Below are 14,310 nucleotides of genomic sequence, written 5' to 3' on the forward strand. Positions count from 1 at the left end.
TCTTAAGAAATAATAGTTTAAACAAAGGGCCAGTGTATTTTTGCCAGGAATTCGACTTTAACATCATTTACCTTTTATCTCCAAAGGTCATTGCTGTATTATTTTCTCTGAGAAAATATTCATGAGAACTTCATTCATAGTGAAGTTCTATCTTGGCAACAAAGCTTAACTCCTTGTCCAAATTTTAAACACTCTCAAGGCTGAGATGTTCTGCATCCTTATGTCTATAACCAGATGATACTTCCTGCCATAGACTCACTTAGAGTCACATTTTATTCTCACGAAGATCAGTAAGGGATCTTCTGCAAATTTGTCAAGGACTGGACTGTGTTCAAGGGGTGCAGTGCAAAGAGGACTAACTCCTACAGCTAAGCAGAGTATCTCGGTGCCTGTTTCCTTATCCTGACTGTCTGGAAACCACAAATTTGCTGTCCCTGAATGTACATGTTCCCCAGAGCCCACCTAGTCAGTGCACTGAAAGCCTAACAGTGAGTTTCTTGCAGAGCTGACGCGCTGAGCTTCCAGCAGAGCCCAGCAAGCAGGGCCGGGGCTCTCAGGTGCACCTTGGCCTGCACCAGCCCACGTGGTAGAGCACGTAGCCAAGAAGTGGGAGACCGAGTTCTGGCTTCTTGTTGCAAGACGCAGTGAAGAGGCGGAAAATTTGGGATGCAAGGTCTTTGCTGGCTGTGGTGAGGAGGGGGCCTGAACTCAGAGCTGCCATCTCCTAGCAACCAGGCTCACAGCAAAACTGGGGTGGGAGCCGTAGCTGAAGCTGTGCCACTGCGTGGAAAGAAATGCACATTTCAGAGGGCTACAGAGATAGCAAACAGAAAGGGAGCATGAGTCAGTTCCCATCCAGTGAAGGGCTGCCCTGGGAGGCTTCTAGCCCTGCTGCCTCCCGGCTATGCCCTAATACAAAATTCAGAAGCTGCTCTGAGTTTGGGAATCCAAGGCTGGGGCTGCGCTGCCGTATAGGGATCTTTGTATCAATAATCACAGACCCGTGCGACACCGTGGCGTGTCATGGTGTGCTGGTACATACTAAGAAAAGATTTCATGAACTATTGCATGACCTGTATATTGAAGAAACCCTGCTCTGCTCTGACTCATATTCTGAGCAGCTAATGAATAATTTAAGAGGAAATACCATCCACAGCAACGCAGATGCCACTGCAGAATGTCACGACTGTGATACAAAGAGCAAGGCTCACCAGCAGCGTCCCAGTCTCCTGTTCCCCATGACAGCACACACTTTTTTTTTTCGAAAAGTCTCCTCTTCAGAGAAGCAACTCTAGCAATGCCATTGCTCCTTTCTGTTCCCCATCTCCTTCGCCACCACCAAAATAACACAAAAAAGTAATAGCCTGTGAAAATAAAAAACCCTGGCAAATCTGTGCTGCACTGAGTTTTGATCTCACATATACACGAATGTCAGAAATGCTGTGTATTCCCATTAAGAGAGAGCAGTGCTATTGCCCTGGCTCCACTGTCATCAATAGGCATTGCTAACACGTAAATGTAAATCCCAAAAGGGAGTGTGTCTGCAGACTAGCTCACATTGACAATGCAAGGTGACCATAAAGCTAACAAAACTCCTCCAACAAATATATAAGTGGTAATGTTCCAAAACTGGCAAAGATGGTGACACATATTTAACTCCTGTTTTCACAAAATGAAGTGTCTACCAGACTGACAGCTCTGAGAATGCCAGCTTTTAACTGCCCCTATGTCAAGGTGATTTTTTCCCCACTCAATTAGAAAAGAGGCAAAAAGGCAAATACATTTTTGCCTCATGTTTCTTGATACTTTTTTAACATGTTAAACTGAAAAATGTGGATTGCATGTTGTTCTTGTCAACAAACACTTCTCTCAGAATAACACTTTGAGGTTAGGAAAACGCAAGTGCAGATTAGTCTTCAAACAGATAGGCAAGCCAGGGACCCAATATTTGCATATAGTCTCCCATTTTTTCAGCAAAGGAAAAAAATTCATTCACATGAAAAAATAAAACATGCTTTCATGTGCTTGAAGGTTTTTTTTTTTTAGCCTCAATAGCTTGTAGCATGGCTTTAGAAGAAATGAGATAATGTTTCATATATTTTTCCCATTTGGAACCCACCAATGTATTTCTGTGATTTTTGAATCAGAAGTAAAATAAATAGAAACACATGATAAAACCATCTATCACTTTTCAAAGCATACCTAATTAATCCTCACAATACACCTACTAGATAGGACTTTTATCACTGCTTTTCAGAAGGCGAGATTCTGGCAACAAAGGCAACCCTGAGCCAGCACTGCCCAATATATAAAGTGCCTGAGTTCTGCAGCCATAACAACAGAGTAGGCTTCTATTTGTGTAACTTAATTTTTAAAATAATAGTAAGAAACTCAGAAGTTCTGTCAAAGGGCAGCCTGCTGAACCTGCAGGGGGATGTGGGGCTGGGAGCTCTCTGACCATCTCAGCTCTTGCACAGAGAAGCAGCTGCCGGCTGCCTCTCCCCTCTACTCTGCCCTGGTGAGGCCACATCTGGAGCACTGTGTCCAGTTCTGGGCTTCCCAGTTTAAGAAGGACAAGGAATTACTGGAGAGAGTCCTGCAGCGGGCTATGAAGATTATTAGGGGCCTGGAGCACCTTTCTTATGAGGAGAGACTGAGCGAGCTGGGTCTGTTCAGCCTGGAGAAGTGAAGGCTGAGAGGGGATCTCATCAATGTTTATAAATATCTCAAGGGTGGGTGTCAAGAGAATGGGACCAGACTCCTTTCAGTGGTGCCCAGTGATAGGATGAGGGGCAATGGGCACAGACTGAAGCACAGGAGGTTCCATTTGAATATGGGGAGAAACTTCTTTACTTTGAGGGTGCCAGAGCACTGGAACAGGCTGCCCAGAGAGGCTGTGGAGTCTCCTTCTCTGGAGACATTCAGGACCTGCCTGGACACATTTCTGTGTGATCTGCTCTGGGTGAACCTGCTTTAGCAGGTGGGTTGGACTAGATGATCTCCAGAGGTCCCTTCCAACCCCAACCATTCTGTGACTCTGTAAGCATCCATCATCGTCTGCATGGGGCAAGGTGCTTAAAGGATGAACCACAGGATTCCTGGCTGCCGCTGCAGGGCCCAGATGGTGGCCCCTGCAGATGATTGCCATTTCCCTGCCCATGACCGGATCATGTACACCCTGTGCTCCGTCTTTTTGAACTTATTTCTTACTGTCTCTTCAAAATCCCTGACTCCTCTTCCCATCCTCCTTTCTTCTCCACTTTCATCTTCTACCCTACATGTCAGTCTTCTTGCCTAGCAAATCCTAATCTTTCCAAACAAATCTCTTGATGCCTGAAACCTGAGCAGCTTCAGCAACTCAAGCCCTTTCATTTCCTAATTTGTATTTAATCAGTGTCACATCCACTGATGGTCCCATCTGAGATTTTCTCTCCCTCCTCAGACTCCTGTCAGTCTTCTAATCCCCAAAATCCACAGGGAGCAAAGCCAGGTTCCACAATTAGCCAGGGCAGGTCCTGCTTTCAACTCACATTTTTTGCTAGTAATATCTGATCCTCTTTCACCACTAGTTCCTTAATTCATCTGAGCGGTTTCCTTCATATCTCCAGCCTCAGCTACTCACTTCCTCATCTGAGCCCATCTCATAATCTACTTCCCCTTCCTCCTTTCTTATCTTTGCTCCTGCCATGGTTCACAGCCCCAACCCTCTTCCCATAATTTCTACATTGAGATCAGATTCCTAGGCGCACCCACCAAAATTCAAATAATCTCAGAATGTAGGAACTAAAATGTTTTGACCATGTAAGCAAGAATACCCAGTATCACATCCTTGGCATAAATGACAGCTCTATATTGTCAAGACCAAACACAGAGCCTTTATTTTATTTTTTTTTTTTTTTTTCAGGAATCATAAATACATGTAAGGATTGAACTGCCCTTAAAAGACAACATTTTCCTCATTGTTGAAAACAGCTGAAGTTTTCTCTGAATGAGTTCAACAGATGGAAGACGTACAGAACAGTAAATGCAATCCCTGGGGGCTGAAGGTCACGAAGTTAACAACAAAATGCATACCTACTATTATAATGGGAAGTGTCAGGCAATCTTAATAAATGATGATACTACCAACTGCTTGGATGACACACATTGTTCTGACAGAACACTGGATCTTTCATTAGCTTTAATTACATTAAATTAATTCTCTAGTGTTTGACCCAGCTTTTAATTTTATGACCAATATCCTGGAAGCCCAGACAGCTAAACATTATTTTGACACATCACAGTAGGCTAAATTTTCCTTTAACACTGCAATAAGGCTGTTGACTCAGTGATGGTAAATGACTTAGTGATGGTAGAAATGGTGTTTCTGCAAATGATGGATGTGTGTTTTCACTTCAGTTTTGTTTTCCATTGCGCACACTTTCTTCTCTCTACAGTTGCTAAGGTTTGTGCCGGGATTACTACTCACTGAATAAAACCTGTTCAAGACTAGGGAGGCCTGAAAGAAATGAAATAGATCTACATAGTTCACTGAGTTTGGAATCCAAACGAAGCTTCACAGTAGTCCTTTGTATTGGCTGACCTTCATATTTAAAGTACTGAATATTTATAGCCCTTGAAAAGGACACCACATTTTAATATTGCAGGAGGTGTTCTTACAGCTGTGATCTAAGCATGGAGGCAAGGTAAGGTTTGTAGAAAAAGCAATGCTTTTTCTTAGATCAGGAGAAGAACAACTGTGCCCAAAAGCTGATCTAATAAAACATACTACCTTCCCCAGCAAGCCTTATTTCTCTTACAACACAGACAGCAAAAGTCAGATTTTCAGTTGCAGTCAGCAGAGTTTCAATATTCACAGTGAGAAAAGCCAAGCATTTGCTACAGGTTCCCTGGCGAATTTGTGCACAGAAGTTAATTCATGTGACCTGTTTGCCATGCTGCATCATGCTTTCATACCTCAAAACTATTTTGAATAAAGTTCTACAAAATTTCCAGTTCCTATATTGAGGCATCGTTCATCAAAAATTAACATCTACCTGAGATTTTATCTCATCATACCAGACCCATTGCTAGAATCTTTACAGTCTGTTTAGGAAAATATTTAAAACATACCACAGATATATTTTATCTGAGGGGCAAAGTTATTATCTGATAACTTTCCAAGACAGATATCTGTATTTTTATATACATATTTATATCTAGATATCTATCCTTGGGTATTACTTCACCTCTCAGGCTAGTCATAGTATTTGTTAAAATGATGCATCCATTGACAGTCCCACAACCTGTTGTCCAAAATCATCAGGACAGACAGATTTAGAAAACAATTGCACCTCTGGACAGAGTCCTTCCCCTTTAAGTTTATTTGTCTTTCATGAACAGCATTCCAGGTCTTCATCAGGGAATAAGGCACTAGAATTATGGATGAGGTCTACGTACAACCAGCAGAAAGATCCCTGAGGTTTCCCTCAGAAGTACTAAGAATAAATTTTAGCAAACTGGCTAAAATAAAACACAAAGTCAAAGTCAAATAATATCACAGAACTAACACCAGATATTCTTTAGATTGGGAAGTATTTTTATAATTCAGTGATGGACTTAGCAGTGAAATCAAGAGGGCCATAACTGCTGTCCTCAGGTATACACAATATTTATCCTCTTGTAAAGAACTTTCTGTTTCCCACTCTCTGTCATCAGATCTAGACCATGTGTTTCTCTGCCAGTCTCTGCATTTTCTTCACTTTTCCTTACTTAAATCAAGTATGTAAAAAAATGAGAAAGCCTGTTCTTGGGTGACATACTACTGAATTTGTAGCTCAGTTGGAACTGGGTATTCCAGCTAAGCTGAACATTCATGCTTTAGCTGTGAGTCTATAATCTCATCATGACATGGAGAGACATCAGTCTCAGATGAGAGTTTTCTGGCTCCTGCTCACAGAAGCAGCTGCCAGGGTAAGGGGCCATCATCATCCTCACAGAGCAGGGCGTTTAAAAGAAGATGAGCCATGGGATTCTTGGTTCCCATTGCAGGGTCTGGAAGGTGTCCCTTTAAACAGCCAGAGATTTCTGCCTTTCCATTGCCTGCGACCCAGGAGTGCACACCCTGTGTCCCACTCTCCTTGCGTCTGTCTGTCATCTCATGATTACACGGAGAGCACATCAGTCTCAGTGTAGAATTTTCTGGCATAGATGTAACATTATATGAAAAAGTGCTCCTAGTATGCAGGTGTAACTGTATTGAACATGTTGCTGCCAGAAGTCTAGGTACTGATTTTGCTATGAAGTCAAGTATCAAAATAGTTTTCGTATTTTAGAAAAAAAACTATACTTTTTTTTTTAGATGGTGAGCAAATACCGATACAATCTAATTGAGCTAAATCAGGTGTAATACAGAGTCCAGTTAGACATCTAAAATCTCTGTAATGCCAATGGCCATGTGGGAACTTGAAGAGTGTCTATAAAAATGTTAAGTTAGCTGCCAAGAGTTCAAGGACCTCCAAACTGTCCTTCTGACACAGCGTATAGAGCCAAGAAAAGAAAAAACAATGCTTCAGTCTCTGACTGGAAGGGCAGTAGGTTCCTTCTGCTTTCAGGTTATTAACACTGACATGAACTGCCAGCACCAGTGCTGTCACCAGGCATCAGAAATGACACTAACCAGTGTTCAACAAGGAATGAAAGCATGAGACTGACATGGAAAAAGAAAATGAACACAAAAAGGTGCTATTGTGTAGAACAGAGAAAAATGAACTTCAGTCTTCTGCATTACTGATAGAATGACACATTACTTATAGAATGGAATGGGTACGTTAACCTTAAATAAAAGGTTAGTGTTCTCACATTGGAGTGTTTGAGCCTTATTCTTTTCACCACTGCCACTTCACCTGCAGAACAGAAAACTTTTTTGGAAGAGGTTCTCAGATGGCTGCTGCAAGGAGTTGTCAGAGAATCATTTTTTGTTGGAGCAATAGCAAAGCAGAGGGATCATTTTTCATAGCCTGTCAGCTTTAGCCAGTTCATTATCCACTGTGATAGCAGAAGAGCAACATGAGCTTTTAGAGGTCACCGGTGTTGTTGGTTGGGCATGGAGACATGGAAGAGCTATTCCTACAGTTTAGATAACTGGGATGCAAAGTAATTGGGGAAAGAGAAACTGGGTTTTTCTAAAGGATCATGTGTCTCTCTGTCCAAATGGAATAGGATAGCATTTATCTTTTTCTGTTTATCTTGAGATAAACTTAACTGTTCTTTAGTGATGTTCTAGATAGCTGCTTTTTAAAATATACTTTCCTTGGTGTTCCTTTCTGCATCACGGGCAAAGGTATGCTAAAAAGTGTAACTCAATGTAGCAATTACATTTGAGGTGGACTAATGACGGAAAGTGTCCTGCAAGTTAACTTTCTCTATAGCTCCTGCTGTTCTTGCCTTAGTTCGCAGCTATCACTCTTCATAACATATTTCATAAGTTATATTGGACATAGTCATGCGCCCTATTTTTCCAGACAATTTTAATGTATGAAAAATTTAGTTAGCTAATGGTTTCACCACTATTATTTGAAAGTTGTCTCAACACACAAGGGAGGCACATAGTGCAAGACTGTAGAGTGCACTGCAGTGCATGCACAGCACTGACTTCCTCAGTGCAGCTTTAAATGACATGTCCAGTGATGGCCAGCACAAGATTACAAACAGCTACGGCATGTAAGAGGCAGAACTGGACCCGGATTGAACACAGGAACTGTGCCAATGTCTTTGAGTTTTGGCAAAACTCCTCTGCGCTCACGGCATATTTCACAAAATACATGTGACGTTTCTCGTAGAGAAAGTGGTCCAAATTCAGACAAAGGGACAAAGGTGCCATGCAAAGAGCAGAAGAATCTTTAGGGCCACCATTTTCTGCTTTGCAGAGGAACGCTAGAGAAGAAGGGCCAGGTGGAACTTTTGCTCCTTCTCATTGTACCAGCAGAGAGATTTGTCAGGGCCCAGACCTCATGGAGAATTTCTTCCTCTCAGGATAGGAACAAAGGTGGATTTTAACTCTGACTTAACAGCACAGCATGGACCTTGCCTTGGGCCTTATCATAAGTTACTGATTTAGGCCTTGTTTCAACAGCCAACCTTGAGAACCCCCACCTCCTCTATTTGCACCTCCCCACCCACTCTCAGCCAAGATTTTCCTTCCAAGGAAATCCAGTTTCCCGTGGGAGACTGCATCACCGACTCCTTCAGCCTGCCACAGAGGATGGGGCCAGAGAATACGAAAGGATCCTTCTCTTCCCTGAGCCACCTTCACAGAACTCTCAGCCTAAGACAGCTCAAGGCACAGGACCACAGGAGCAGGCTGGCTAAGCTTGCTCCTAAGAGAGCTCCTTTGGTGTGTGCCTGATCCCAAAAGTGAAGCACCACATCAAGATCTCCAGGACCTAGGATGCCCCTGCTGAAATTAGATTAGCTAAAAATCTGAAGAAAAATCAAGTTAAAACTTCAGTGGAAATGAAGTACAGGTTATGTTATGTTCATTTTTATGTTGCTGCATATCCCCTCTAGTCCTTTCAAAGCCAATTTCTTTGCAGTGGCCAGCATCTTGCAGCAGAACATGGGTACTGATGATTTTTGCTGCTTCCTCATTGACAGGCAGTACAAATGGAGGAATCTGAACATCCGACCTTTCTTCCAAACAGAAACAACATAAACAGCAAGACAACAATGTCATATTTTCCCATCCCAAGAGTGGTTTTGCCTGCAGGTGATGGTGCTGAACAAATCCATGTATTGCTGAAACTGATTCATGATGACAAAGGCATAGCAGTAGTTACTGCTGAACCACAAGGATGCAAAATGAGAGAAATTCCTCCGTTGCACTGTATTCCTCTCATTCAGAACAAGCTCTGCTTTGCCTGAGGCAGCTCCACTTTTATGGTCACGATCAAGCATTTTTCTCTGTGTTTTTCATATTTATGTGTACTGTCCTCCAGAAATTATCTCAGTGAGGCACTCCTATAGGGAGAAACGTTTCTGTTCCCCTTCGCCAACGTGCCGTTTTTTAGTGACTACCATGGGCTGGATCAGCATCACTCCGTTCAGTGCAGGAGGAGTGTGGCACCAGAGCACCAACACAGGAAATTTTAAACTCATGAATCAAATGTTTAGGGAGCCTGCAGAGGAAAGTGTGTGGGAGTATCGGAGCAATGCTTGTGCCAGCTTTGCAGATTTATTACTACAATATCATCATGGTCAACATAATTAAACCTCCCACTATAGGTCTCTTCGTCTACTGCATTACAGCTGATATCACTCCCACCACCGACAGCATATTTTCTTGACACAAAACAGCTTGCCATACACCTGCTAGTTCTGGGGTACGGAGATGCAGCTACTGAAAAGGACTTCATTGGAAAATTATGGGGTATAATTTGGACTGCTGAGTGCTTTTTCCTATTTCTCTTCTGCCACACATTTTCTGTTAATATCACATATACTGGACTCTGTGGCAGGGGGAATGGACCAAAGCACTTTATATTGGATTCTAAATTAAATTCTTCTTCATTTAAAAACAAAAGATGATAGCCTAGACATGAAGCATTTGAGGTTAATGTTGAATTAACTTCCTCAGTTTCAACTAATTAAAAATGCCTGTGTGTTCTGCTTTGAAAAGGAAAAAAACAAGTGCGCTGGAGATTCCAGCATATTGCCATATTTATAGTACTGTGTCTCTTCCAAAGGTAAATTGCAGTGGGAGTTATAGATAGCTGTCTTAAAACAAACAAACAAACAAACAAAAAAACCCACCAAAAAACCCAAACAGCTTTCTTGTCTGTTAGTGATTACTTTTTTTTGCATGCACTTAATAACTGGTTCTTGTTTTCAGCAGTAGGTTCATACATTTTAAAGATGTGTTTGATACATTTGATTGCTAATTATTTTATTTCAAATCTGTGTTAAAATTTTAACTTTGTGTTTGTCAAAACCAAAATTCTTTCTATTAATTCAATGCACGATGTCTGGTTTTTTTCAACACTGCCCCAGGTACAACTTGACTTTTACAGCTCAAAAAAAAAAAAAAGAAAAAAAAATCTTTTTAAAATAAAAGGTATTTAAAAAAAACCCTGTCCTCCCCACCCTGTCTCAAACCATTTAGTAGAAAGAAAATGTTTTGCTGTTGAAGAAGATCTGCTCTAAATTTTTGACAGAACTTGGTGCACATCCTTTAACTTCAGTACTATGAGGGTTCTGTATTTTAAAAGATTCAGCAGATAAGAAGTGAGGCTTTGGGTTATGGCCTTTCGATTCCCCAGTCATCAAACCAGAGTAGCACAAGCTATTGGAAGAAACAAAGAAATGAACTTTGGCCTTCGGAGGATGCACTTTCTGATTTGCTTCATTAATGGAGACAGTAAAACTGAAGTTCAATATGAAATACCATGAGTAATAAGCATGAAATTTGTGCACTGCAGTACAAATCTGTTCCCCAAATATTCTCATTTCAGGGGAGGATTCTTCTGGCACAATGCCTGGGCTGCTGGCCACAGCCTGCTTGGCTGCCTTGCCCCTTTAGCAGCTGGTGCTGCTCCCAGGCAATGCACTCAGCTCCTGCTCCCACAGCTTGCTAGATTTTCTTTTTTTTTTTCTTAGAAAAATATGTTTCTAAATTTAGTTTAGAGACATCAAGCCAGTTGTTGAATCACAAATATGTTCCTGCTACCAAACATAGGCAGTCTGTGCATACATTTCTACATATATTTTCTGCGTGGAGAATTGCACCGTTCTAACCGAGGAATACATCTGAAACCATTGTGCAACCGGGAGTAATTTATGATTGTTTAAAGTCTTCTAAATCTACTAATTCATTAACCAAACTCAAAATATGCCACTCTTGAAAAATAAGAGTTTGCACACGCACACAGGGTTTGCATTGATTTCATGAAACTGGCCCACGCTCTGCATGATAACAGGGATTTACTCACCAGAAACATTATTCCCTGCCTGTGCTCTAGACAGGAGGGTGTGTACAATCAAGTCATTAGCTAAACACAGGAAAGACAAAATCATGCTTATAACATGCTTGTCTCTATGCTAGAAACACCTGAAAGGCAAGAAAATGCTTCCCATTCAATATATTCTTGCCGTATGAAAGGGAGGAATAAGTAAAATGCTCTCTATTCCTGGCTTTAAACACGGGAGCTGGAAGAAGAAAAGCCCGGACTCCAAAATCTCCATCTCCAACACCTGAGGAGAGAACTTTTATATCTACATTTCCACCAGCCTTTCCTCTTCGGCCTCTTTTAAAGGAAATGGATATTAAAGATGCAGGGAAGAAGGCTGTTCTGGTCCCTGTTCATTTTCATTCCACCTGTGGTAGGAAGGGGGCGAAGGTTGTTTAAAAGTTCCTGTCCAATAAACAACCCGACACTATTTCTGAGCTTTCAGCTTTATCAGACTATAGAACAGAACACTTAAACTGGCATCAATTTTACTTCACATTCAAGATCTTATTGCAGCTCAGGGTGTTTAAAGTGCTCTCTGAAACCAGCAGCTTGAAATTCAACCATATATGCTCAGCATGAAGAGCCTGGAAAAATAAAGCATTTTCTAATTTAATGATCTTCTCTGTGTTGAGGTGAAAAATTAGCTGCTCACCTTAGGGCTTCACTGTAAATCCAAGGCATGAAATTATTTGCAATTGCATGCCTTGCACATTATTCCTTTCCAATAGATGTAGCAAATTTAATGTAGGTTGGGCTGCAGCGTGGAGGGAGGGGGGGTTGCCCTGTGATACTCAGCAGACCCTTCCAGCTGCATCTGCTAATAACAGAACCCTACCCAGCACTGCTGAAAACAGGAATTTTGCCACCGATTTGAAAGGCAGCAGGATTTAAAATTACAATGCACACCACTTATCTTCCCCCCCTTGACAATGTGGCCAGTGCATTCTGGGTAGGAAGCAAAGTTTCCCAATACTAGTACATAATTTGATCTCTTGACAATAATCCACAAGCAGCTAAATGGTGCCTGCATAACATTTTGTGCCTCAGTGGTTAAAGCATACCATTTGGAACCGCAAAAGCAAACCAAAGACCAACTCAGAAGTAAAATTATCATTAGGTGGGGAAATGATGGAAGTGAACAAGGCCTGAAATGCAAACTAGCATATGGGCATCCAAGGACGTTGCAGTTGTCTTAGTGATCATTTTGAACACATAAAAAAGGATAAAGTACTGAAGTACAGAAATCCCTATTAAGTACCAAATCACAAAGAGATGTCTGAATACAAAAAGCTATTATTAATAAAGCTTCTGTAGGGTAAGAAGCAGTGGGCTCTTTACGAGATAAAGTGACTTTTGCCTCTTGTGGTTTTTGGGATTCCAGTTTCTATTTGTTTGCTTTATGTTAAGTGAACTATCTGCTTCCTTTTGCTGTTTTATATTATCTAAGACTCCACATGCCTCCCATTCTGAAGCGAAAATAACTTTGAGTTTGAGTTTTTCAGGTCTGATGGAAATATAGAGCAGAGAGAGGACACGGCCCCAGATGTGCCTTTCCCTTCCCATCCTCCAGAGCAAATTAGGCTCTGTGACACCCAAGAGGAAGGGACTCCTGATGCTTTCTCCTCAACCTCTAACAAGGATGTATAGTTGATATATTCTTCCTGCACACTGAATAGCTGTGGCAAGGACTCCATCTCCCTGAAACAAAACCTGTTCTTCACGCTCCCTCTGAATTCGCAGCTTTCTGCCACAGCAGCACTGCCTCAGCAGGGCATTCTCCAGCCTCCTCTGGGAGATATTTTTGTGTAACTCCCTGCTTTGTAACCAATATTTTCCAAATCTGCCCTCAATACAAAACCACATAATATAAACAACAGAATAAAGAGAGCATTCAAGAACCCTACAATTTGTTTCTTCCTTCCTCCTGGGAGCTGCAGTATGCATTGATCAGGAAAGAGAGTAACAACATACACATGGGGACACAAATGTATCTCCTTCTTCCTTCTTTCCTGCTGCATGAAGGGTGATACAGGCATCAACTGCTCAGTGTGTCAAGATGTAGAAGCTGTGCATTAAGTGGCACAGCTGAAACACAAATTCTCTGTCCTCAAATGTGAAGGTTTAAGGTCTCTTCCCCCTCACTGCTGAAAGCCAGAGACAGTGATCCTGAAATGGAGGTCCATGCCCTCACTGCAATTCAGATTTTTAATCAGTTTCTTCCAAAACAGTTTTACAATTACCTGTAATTTGTCCACCAGTAATTTCCTTCCATCTTAACAGAGATACGCAGAATCACAGAATGTCAGGGATTGGAAGGGATCTCGAAAGCTCATCTAGTCCAATCCCCCCGCCGGAGCAGGAACACCCAGATGAGGTTACACAGGAAGGCGTCCAGGCGGGGTTTGAATGTCTCCAGAGAAGGAGACTCCACAACCTCCCTGGGCAGCCTGTTCCAGTGCTGTTCCTGGTCTGCAACAGCAAGACTTTTTTTTTTTTTTTTTTTTAATAAAACTGTACTTGAAGAGTCTTTCTTTAGGTCAGCCTCCTGTCACATGCAGAGAAACAGCACCAGAAATTGTATGGAGGAAGATCATTAACATCTCCTTAAAAATCCCAATTTCTTTAAAAATGAACATTTAGGAATTAGATATAAATGGAAGGAAACACAGTAGCAATGATTTCCAAGTGGCAGTACATATACACTTTTATTAATATTCAGATGTATCGCATTAGCACAGAACCTGCATCCAGCCTGCAACCGGCACTTGTTTCAAGCTGCTCTACTCAGGTTGCTGCTATGACAACTATCCAGCGGCAAATGCCAGGTCAGCTTCCAGCATATGTGCCTAGGCCATAATTGCCTTGTCAGAAACCTAGTAGCCACGGTAGTCCTACTCCTCTAACAGCTAAAAGCAATATTGTTAGAATTACTAAATGTAATATTCTTAACACCCTATTCATATGCTACTGAAGCACTGAAAACTTTACATTTATCTTCCTGTTATCCCTCAAACTAGAATGGGGGTGAAGAATGTGTTTAAAGTACCTATTTGCAAATTTATGTTCGTTTACGTTTCAGTGTAAACCTGGGATCATTAAACTTTCTCTTCCTTGAGGGTATGATATTATCTTTCACTCCACCACGATGATTATTGATATTTGTCTGTTTACAAATCACAGCAGGGAAAAAAATTATAGCTGTCATATTGATGAGAGGTTTCTTAAAAAATGCATTCAGTGTTTATCATAAAGAACTGCTTCATGGCATTATAGTGCATGCTAGTCTGTGCACAGTATCTAGATTTGCTCTTATCAACTTGAAAAG

At 41.5% G+C, this 14,310-nt stretch overlaps 1 protein-coding gene across 6 annotated transcripts in view; it reads right to left on the minus strand.

Annotated features, from left to right (window-relative positions):
* Positions 1 to 14,310, minus strand: part of NOL4 (nucleolar protein 4) — a 191,835-nt gene that overhangs the window by 11,969 nt on the left and 165,556 nt on the right. The gene's annotated exons all lie outside the window — the stretch shown is intronic.

This window comes from Caloenas nicobarica, chromosome 2 (genome assembly GCF_036013445.1).
Source record: "Caloenas nicobarica isolate bCalNic1 chromosome 2, bCalNic1.hap1, whole genome shotgun sequence".
Taxonomy (NCBI): Eukaryota; Metazoa; Chordata; class Aves; order Columbiformes; family Columbidae; genus Caloenas; species Caloenas nicobarica.